At 43.6% G+C, this 9,910-nt stretch overlaps 1 long non-coding RNA gene across 1 annotated transcript in view; it reads left to right on the top strand.

The window, feature by feature from the left end:
- LOC126175033 (uncharacterized) overlaps window positions 1-8,002 on the top strand; it is a 966,449-nt gene extending 958,447 nt beyond the window's left edge. The window contains exon 4 of the long non-coding RNA XR_007535514.1: window positions 7,946-8,002. This is a non-coding gene — a long non-coding RNA (uncharacterized LOC126175033). The remainder of the gene's footprint in view (window positions 1-7,945) is intronic.
- Window positions 8,003-9,910: the final 1,908 nt, after the last annotated feature.

The following is a 9,910-nucleotide window of genomic DNA, read 5'->3' on the forward strand; positions in this document are numbered from 1 at the left end:
TGGACTGAGCAAAGGTTGGGAAATTGTACGGGCGCTGATAACCACGCAGTTGAGCGCCCCACAAACCAAACATCATCATCATCTTCTTTACCGATTTTTCCACGGTCTATATTTCACTACCATCAGCGCTATGCTCGAGAGTACTTACTTGCTTACTGCTCGTCACTACAGCCCATTGGGGCCTTGGCCTCTCTGATGATCACAGCCCAATCCTGACGATTTTCTGCTCGTTTCCTCCGACTCCAATCTTTCTTTCTCAAATCATTTTCTACATCCTCCAGCCATCGTTTCCGGGTCTCCCTTTTCTCCTTTTGCCACCTGGATTTCCTGTGTAAACCTTTTTGGCAGCTCGCTCCTCTGACATTCGCTCTACATGGCCCAGCCATCTTAATCTGTTACACTTATTTCAGTCACCAAGTCAGTATTTCCGTAGAGTTCTTCCAGTTCCTTGTTTTTCCCTACCCTCCATTGCCACGCCCCATACACGGCTTCAAAAATCTTTCTTCATATTTTCCTCTCCCATCTTCTCAAGAACTCTTCTTCTGCTACAGTCATTGTCCATGTTTCTGAGTCATACATTACCACCGGTCTTATGACTGTTCGATAAACAGTCACCTTCGAATTTCTGCTCAGGCTACGTGACTGAAGGATCTTGGTCAAGGCCCAGTAAGCTCTATTCCCTGCAGCTATCCTAGATTTTATTCCTTCTCTTATTCTGCTATCCTCCGTAACCAGCACTCCCAGGTATTGGAACTTCTCACATCTGTCGTAATTACCTCTGTTCAACTTCATATCTTTCTCTTTAACAACAGCCTTTTTCCTGGAAGGAAAGAGATACTGTGTTTTTTACTCTAAGCCCATTTTCCAGTCTGCCAAATCCTTCTTCCATTTCTTTCAACTTCTAGACAGCATACACACATCATCGGCATAAGCTAGCTTTTGGTGCATACGGTTAAACAGAGTGCCACTTCAATTATCAATTTCCACCCTTCGCATGACTCTCTCCAACACTGTGTTGAAGAGTAGCGTGGATAATACATCACCCTGTCTTAACCCTTAATTAACCTCAAAATCTTTAGAAAGTTTTCCTTCTACCTTTACCTGGCATTTTGTGCTGCTGGTGAGGATCATTTGTACCAGCCCTATAAGTTTACTTGGGAAACTCCAATCTTGCTCCAAACGTACATTCTCAGAAATTCAGAAATTTCTTCCTCAAATTAAGGCCTATGTTTGATACTAGTAGACTTTTCTTGGCCAGGAATGCCCTTTTTTCCAGTGATAGACTACTTTTTACGTCCCCCTTGCTCCGACCGTCATGGTTTATTTTGCTGCCTAGGTAACAGATGTCCTTAACTTCATCTACTTCGTGATCACCAATTCTGATGTTAAGATTCTCGCTGTCCTCATTCCTGCTACTTCTCATTACTTTCGTCTTTCTTTAATTTACTCGCAGTCCATACTTCTTAGGAAACCACATATGCTAGCTAAAAGTTTGATTATTTCACTGTGGTTCTGGTAGTTTGTAACAAATGTAGCAGTTATTAGGATCAACCCAAATTAGCGTCGTTCTTTTTTCTAGCGTACACGAAGAGCAAAACACATTGTTTTACTCGCTTGTTCCTGTGGCAAGGAATCGATTTATCTTCGGATATGCATACAGGTTGAAGTCATTACATACCTGACAAAACGTACTAGTACTCGTCCTGCGTCAGTTGCTACAATACCAATTATCAGAGCCGTGAAGTACAGCGCTTTCTGTTAATTGTCTTAACAGCTACTCTGTCTCAATAATCTTGTAAATATTTCGCAAATTAATTGTAATCGGTAGGAGCAACAGATTAGAATTAGGTTGGTGTTATCTTGGGAACTCGCTTTTCGTGACGCCTTGAGCAAGGCATTCACGCCACAAAGTAATCCATCTCCGATGAAAGACTGACGACGAGAGAAAAGTGGCAGACTGTGGCTGTCGTTAGCAAGTGCAACCCTAAACGGGTCTCTATTTGAGGTACCTAACCGCTTCTTAGATCACGGAACGCCGAAGCTGTAACGTGATTGCTGTAATTGAAGAAATTTACCTGCCAGGAGTACTGAGCGGTATGTTCTATTGTAGAGAGGATACCTGCAATCGAGAAACAATAGCTGCAGCAGAGGTTGATTTACTAACCGCCAGTTGCAAACCGTGACACAGTGGGACACATCACGCTAACTTGGAACCAAACTGTAGTAACAGCCGAGGAAGTTACGTGGCTTACAGGACGCAGGTTCTGAAGGATTGGTCTGTAACAGATAATAAAGTCATGAATTATGGACCACCATCAGATGCCTAATGGAATAACGTTAATGAAGATTTGTGCCGGACCATGACTTGAACCCAGGTTTCCTACCTGGACGCCTAAGACCACGCGACTACCACGCGCGACGATGGTGATTGAATGTATCACTATGGCAAACAGCAATCTACTAATACCAATATTGCTGTCTCTTGTTTTGATCAGTACCGAGGTGGAATCCTCCTATACGTTGGTCAGGGGCCTGAAGATGGCGAAGTAAAGTGCCTAATCTGGTAGCCAAATAAAATAAGAGGCGTCCCGAAGGTAAGGTCCGGTCGGCCGCGAAATGGAAGCCACAGTGATGATCCGATAAAGCTTTGCATAGGTGTGTTGCACAGTGTATCTATTATGACCTTTGATCGCGTTACGTCTGTCTTTTCCGTTCTGAGCACACAGTGAGCACGTAAAGATGCCTAGAAAACAGTGCCCCCGGCCAAGTATGAGTGCCTGTGAGAGATTTCGCCTGATTTGATGCAGCCCATACAACATAAATGCCATGCATTTCCTTCTTCATGACAGTTCTCGGCCGCATTCTGCAGGGGAGCGGTTTCGGTGGGAAGTGTTTGATCGCTCTCCATACAGCCTGGACTTCGATCCCGCTGATTTTCATCTCCGCTGACATGAACACCTGGCTATGAAGTCAACGTTCTGTCACAGACAACGAACTGCAGATCAGCGTAGAGAATCGGCGAAAAGCGCAGACGACTTCCTTCTATGACGAGGATACCGGTAAGTTGACACAACGCTACGACAAATGTCTCAGACGGAGCGGCGACTATGTATAGACGCTGCTGGGAGGTGTAGCTAACTACAGCAAATAAAACACTTTTGATTTTCACTGTGGTATCCATTTCGCGGACGATCGGATCTTACTTTCGGAATACGCCTTGTAAGTTTGGAAACTGGACGGCTGAAAGGCGTTTAATTTGACATTATGTATCGAACAGCCGAGTACCTCAATCATTTATGAAAAGATAGACATACAGAGTCTTGCAGAATCATCAACAAACAGTCTTTAAGACGTAATTTGACGAGCGATAGTCAAGAGCTTGTAGATACATGTGAAACTGCTTGGAATTCGTATTTAATTCTTTTTGTATTTTATTATTGATCATTTTTTCTTTCCTGTCAAACATTTCATCTGAAGACGACATTGCAACAAAGTATTTCCCTTAGGCTGCATGCCAGGTCCATGTACATTATTGTTCAAGTGCATTACTTAATGCACTAAATTGCGTATTTCTGTATGTTTATATATTCTCGGAGACGGAAAACGTTACAAATACAGTTTTTTTAAAACGGAGGGAAATGCTTGACTATACAGTAGTGTCATATACAGTGCTGGTTCCGCGGGTAGCCATATTCCTAGATGGTAGATGGTACCTGCTGATTGTGTGTTCAAAAATGGTTCAAATGGCTCTGGGCACTATGGGACTTAACTACTGAGGTCATCAGTCCCCTAGAACTTAGAACTACTTAAACCTAACTAACCTAAGGACATCACACACATCCATGCCCGAGGCAGGATTCGAACCTGCGACCGTAGCGGTCACACGGTTCCAAACTGACGCGCTTAGAACCGCACGGCCACACCGGCCGGCGCTATTGTGTGTGATTATGACATTTTTCTGTAGACCGTCATTGAATTAAGCAGTACACACGAAATTCTGATAAAACGCCTCCCCCTTTATGAGGCCTGACCGCGATAAGCAGTTCCCACTGTGAAATAGCCTTTCCTTTTACTTATTGTTTCTTCAACATGCAGTTAAAATACATGCTAACAATGAGCAACATTGAGTTACACTTGTTCTGATTTTGAACTATTGTACTATTCCATCAGTATTACTTACTCTTCTATTTCTGAAGTTGATACCTTTCTGGCTATGAAAGGAAAACAACGTTTTTCAGTTCCATGTTTTCAAGCGCATGTGCCAAATTTACTACTACTGTGTATTTTTCATTATTTTCCTATGTCTGCACTCTGTCATTAGCCTCCGTCTAAAACTGTTCACACATTTCTCTCACAAAAAAAATGGTTCAAATGGCTCTAAGCACTATGCGACTTAACATCTGAGGTCATCAGTCCCCTAGACTTAGAACTACTTAAACCTGACTAACCTAAGGACATCACACGCATCCGTACCCGAGGCAGGATTCGAAACTGCGACCGTAACAGCAGCGCGGTTCCAGACTGAAGCGCCTAGAGCCGCTCGGCCACAGGGGCCGGCCATTTCTCTTACAATCAAACGGATAGTCTACCAATACATTTTAATTCTTCCATCGATTGTGTAACAGAGTATTCTTTTTAGTATTTTTGATGCATGTGACACAAGACAGACTGTGTGGTAGCGTTCTTCATGGAGTGTTTAGGGAAACAAGTTATGAACTCTGCGGTGTTGCGTCCATCATGTTCTCTTCGGTACGTTGACAACATCTTTTTGATATGTACGATACTGCAGGGCCCCTGTTGTTAAGAAGAACGATGCAAGGACGGACCTGCGTAATTTCTGAAGAGGACGATCTGCATTCTGAACTACAGTACCTGTGACTCGTGTTCTGGGAAAATGACTACAACATGGGGGAAATTCTTATTGCTGTTCTATGCGGTTCTAATGGCTCCGAGCACTATGGGACTTAACATCTGAGGTCATCAGTCACCTAGAACTCAGAACTACTTAAAACCTAACTAACCTAAGGACATCACACACATTCATCTCCGAAACAGGATTCGAACCTGCGACCAGTGCAGTCGCGCGGTTCCGGACTGAAGCGCCTAGAACCACTCGGCTACAGCGGCCGACGTTCTATGCGTAAGTCCGTGATTTCACATTGAAATAACGAAACGCTTCACTCACATCGGATAAGGAGGAGACAGTTTTGCGCCGCCCCTATATCGGTATGAAAGAGGCACAAAGAAAATGTATCTTTCATCTTGTCCATGTCGGTCACGAGTGTCGAGTACTGATAACTTTGAAAAAATGAATGTCTTAACAGACTAAGAGCAATAGACATGCTGCTTCTGGTGAACACAGAGGCCACGTGAAGAAAACAGTGAAGTTGTGCGCACAAAGCTATCCCGATAGATGGTGTCCAAGACGAACGACAATTCAGCGAATGTACAAAAAAATATTATGGAAAGGCAGTGAAACACGAGGCAGAGGGAAATAAACTAGCCAGCAACGAGTGAAGCGTAAGAAATGTTCTATGTTTCTCATTATCTCCAGGTAAAGTGTGATTTTGAACTACACTCCGGAAATAAATTGTTCACCTGGAAAGACGTCGATTTTGTTCCGATGACGTCATATGCTACATGGGGTATAGTAGATGTACTGTTAATGGTTTTAACGTCGTCCACCAACAGATAGCGTAGTGGGATAGCTGCCAGAGCTCAGTCTGTGTCTACCCTTTAATATGCAATGTTCGCAGCCGGAAGGCTCATTGTGGTGCAAATGTGTGAAGCAAACAGGCAGCCGAGCTGCGGAGTCGCAATCTTGCTTCCTAAAGCCAACTGACAGAATTTGGAAGTGGTTCAATTGGGGCCTTACAAGTGGCCAGATGGGCCTTTCGGAGAACTGCCGTGCTGCTGGACGTGCTGCTTCAGTTGTGCAACGATGCTGGCATCAGTGGTCACGTGAACTTTCTCTCACACGTAGACGAGCTTCTGGACGATCACGGACCATAGACACCGGCCAAGATCGTCGTATTGTAAGGGCAGCAATCGCATCTTGTAGAACTACCACATCACAGATAAGAGGGCTCGTTAGTCCAGGCGGGTGTTTCAGCATGAGTCGATACCGGATACCTCAGAACCGTTTGTGCTATTGATCTGTGAATGTAATCATGTCATGTACTCCATATGCACTGTTGCAACGATAAATCTTGAGGGAACTGGAAACGTCTGAAAGGTTGTACTAAGTTTTTTCCCGGCAGTGTAAATCAGCCCAGCGTTGTTCGCATTTTGCGCGCAACCATCTCCCATCCTTATGGGTCACTTCACCAGCAGATTAAAAATGGTTCAAATGGCTCTGAGCACTATGGGACTTAACATCTGTGGTCATCAGTCCCCTAGAACTTAGAACTACTTAAACCTAACTAACCTAAGGACATCATACACATCCATGCCCGAGGCAGGATTCGAACCTGCGACCGTAGCAGTCGCGCGGTTCCGGACTGCGCGCCGAGAACCGCTAGACCACCGCGGCCGGCCACCAGCAGATTAAGCTGCGGGATTACAGAAGATGCTTTCTGTCACCCATTCTGATGTCTCAGCAGAACAGTATACATATCACTTATAAATGAAAGTAAGAGATGTAAGTTATTGATAAGCCATACTAGGTTAGGCAAGCTGAACACTAGAGGCAGTGAACACTAGAGGCAGTGAAAATGTTTGGAGCTATGTGATTGACCTTCATTGAAGAATCGTAACGGGTAAAAGACATGCACAGTTTCACAGTTTCCTATCGAAGCGCTACCGGCTCTCCTAAAGGAAGTATTACTTGAAATACCTATATATTTGTGTTGAAAACAGGATGGGTGCCTGGTTCACTACTCGCTTTTGGCTAGGAAGGCGCTCACCCATCTCTTCCCTGCTTGCTGGATAGGTCGTGACTGTGTTACTGTGTAAACTCAAAGATGAAATCTGTGCACAACTTCTATAGGTACAAAATCATTTGAAACATCGCACTGTTGTAGCATGTGCAATGATATCGAAAGCATCTGTCCTGAAGGCCTCAATCCAGCGACTTAAAGATGTATTACGGTATTACCTGAGCATTTCGAAGACAGAAATGGAATTTTTAGGGGGTTTCGATGGCCACATTTTCTCTTCGTTGCTCTTGCAGGCGGACTTTTACAATGTAAGTGTGTATCTTGACATTAACCTCAAACCGAAGTACGGTGTGTGCTAGAGGCTACCTCATGAACCACTGTTTACAGTACGAACCACTTTCTTCGCACTCGAGTTCGTTTGCCTCCAAAATACCTCTACATCTTATTGCCCGTTATTCCTTTGTGAAATGCAGACTTGTCACTCCACCCTAAATTGTTATGCATCCGTACTTTAATGTTGGCATTACACGCAAGGGCTGCAACCCCGTATGTATTTGGGCCAAAGTTAAAAATGTAAGAGAAATCAGCAAACTAACGTCAGTAATGGAAAACAGTATGCTGTTACACCAAGAGCTGAATAAACTACGTTGTGACTCAATCCCTCCTTTTACAATTTACAATTCTGAAAAATAAAGATTGGAGCAAAAGTGGAACATTGGTTAATCCAGCAAAACCACTTACACCTCAGATGAACTTCCGAGCACCTGCCTTTTTACACATGCGGCGACATATTGCTGTTTGAAACGCACGAGAGTGACGCAGGGAGCCATGTTTTGGCACCATTACACACGGAGGTTGGAGGCACTTTTGAGCCAGATTCCAAACTTCTGCGCTCAACGGGAGAAAACGACGGGGTTTCAAAGAGGTGAATTTTCATTTCTTTTGCACCGTGTACGTATTTCCCTCTTCGACGATGTTGCAAAATCATACATTTATGTTAGATATTGGTGAAAGTAATGCCGTATGAAATGACAAGCAGTGTTTTAATCAAAGGTTTTTTGCTTCAGGTTCACTGTGCGGTTGCAGAATGTAACTGCGGAGGAGGATTCCAATTAACAAGGTAAGTGACAACGCCATTTAACTTACACTGATGGTTTAGTACTGATGTTCAAAGGGAACGACATAATTAATTATCTTATGCCATCGTACTTTCATGGTGGTGCTGATCCATTCGCTAGAAAAGTATCTTAAAACGACGCTATACTATTGTAATAGAAATGTGATATCTCAGTATAGAAGCCACTATACAGGGTGAATCACCTGAAACTTACACCGCAAATATTACGGAAATGGAAAGTGCTATTGTTGTGCGGTTTTCACAGAATAGGTTGGTATTCAAGGGCTCAAATTTTTAGCCGATCAACAGCTTGTATAATGCTTAGAAAGTGTATTTTTGTGTAAACTTTCTCTTTATTAAATGTAACAATGCTTATTTACATTAACAAACTAAAAGTAGGGCCAATTAGGATCTCAGCGGTGTTTGATGCAGGATTCTATTTCGGGTCGTCTACGAGATATCTTATTTTGAAAAGTTCCCTCACCGACACCGGTTTGTTCCATTTAGCCTTATTACTTGCTATAAACGGTGTTGTTACGTTTGCTTACAGTGTGTTTGTGTGTTCCTTGAGTACACTACGACTGGCTAGTCAGTCAGTGTGTGCCAGTACAACCAGTAGGTTGTTAGTGGACGATGGGAGTTACCAATGCAGAAACAACCGACATGCTCAAGGTGCATAAAGTGTGTAGGATGGACGTAGCTCGTATGCGGTAGGATATCCCGATAGACGCCAACCGCCTCTGCAGTTATTTATCAATCTCTTCAACCAGTTACGTGAAAGTGGTAGCGTAACACCTAGACAACGTAACAGAAGGAAAGAAGTGACGACAGAAGAGGAGGAAATAAATGTTCTTGCTGCTGTTGCAGTTGATCCACACGTTAGCTCCCACGCAATCGCACAAGGAAGAGGCATGAATCAGGCAAGTGTCTTACGCGTTCTCCATCGTAAGAGGTTTCACCCCTATCACATTCCTTTCGATGAAGAGCTGCATGGAAGCGATTATGACTATCGTGTTAATTTCTGCACTTGGACATTAAGTCAGGATAATCCACATGTATCATGTATCTTGTTTGCTGATGAAACTAAATTTACCAGTCATGGCCAGGTAAGACGCCGAAACATGCACTGACGACCTGGTGACAATTCCCGTTGGCTTTGTTAAGTTTTACGTCGGTGTCCATGTAGTGTAATCCCGTCATGTGGGGTAGTGAACCATGAGCTTATAGGGCCGTTTTTCATAGGCGTAACACTGAACGCGCAAAAGATTCTCCACCTCCTAACAGACCATCTTTCATGGTTGTTAGATGTTCCAATATAGGCTAGGAGGAACCTGTGGTACGAACATGATGGCTGTCCAGCTCATAGTGCTCGAAGTACTGCAACATTTCTTCACGAATTCTTTCCAAATCGTTCGATTGGACGGAGAGGACCTGTACCTCGGCCGGATCGCTCCCAGGATTTGATGCCTGTAGTTTTTTTGTGTGGGAAAACATGAAAGACGCTGTCTACGACAACATACCATCTACACCAGATATGCAGTGGCGTGTTACTGTAGCCCGCTCAGACATCGTTGAAATGCTAGCACGTGTGCAGCTGTCTTTCCACACCTGCCAGGAAGCTTGCATTGCCGCACTAGTGGTCATTTTTAACAGAACCTGTGATAGCCAATTGGCTCGCTGTTGATCAGAATCCACATAACTAATGTCTGCACTTGTGTTGCTCTTTAGTGTGTGCTACCACAGGTATTGTACAAGTGTCGGTGTGAGAAGTTTTCAAAATACGATCTCTCGTAAATGATATCCACTGGAATCCTGCAACAAATACCACTGACATTCTAATTTATCCTACTTTTAGTTTATTTATGTCAACAGGAATTGTCCCATTTAAAAAGTGTATGTTTGCACAAAAAATACA

This window comes from Schistocerca cancellata, chromosome 3, assembly GCF_023864275.1.
Source record: "Schistocerca cancellata isolate TAMUIC-IGC-003103 chromosome 3, iqSchCanc2.1, whole genome shotgun sequence".
In the NCBI taxonomy this organism is placed as follows: domain Eukaryota; kingdom Metazoa; phylum Arthropoda; class Insecta; order Orthoptera; family Acrididae; genus Schistocerca; species Schistocerca cancellata.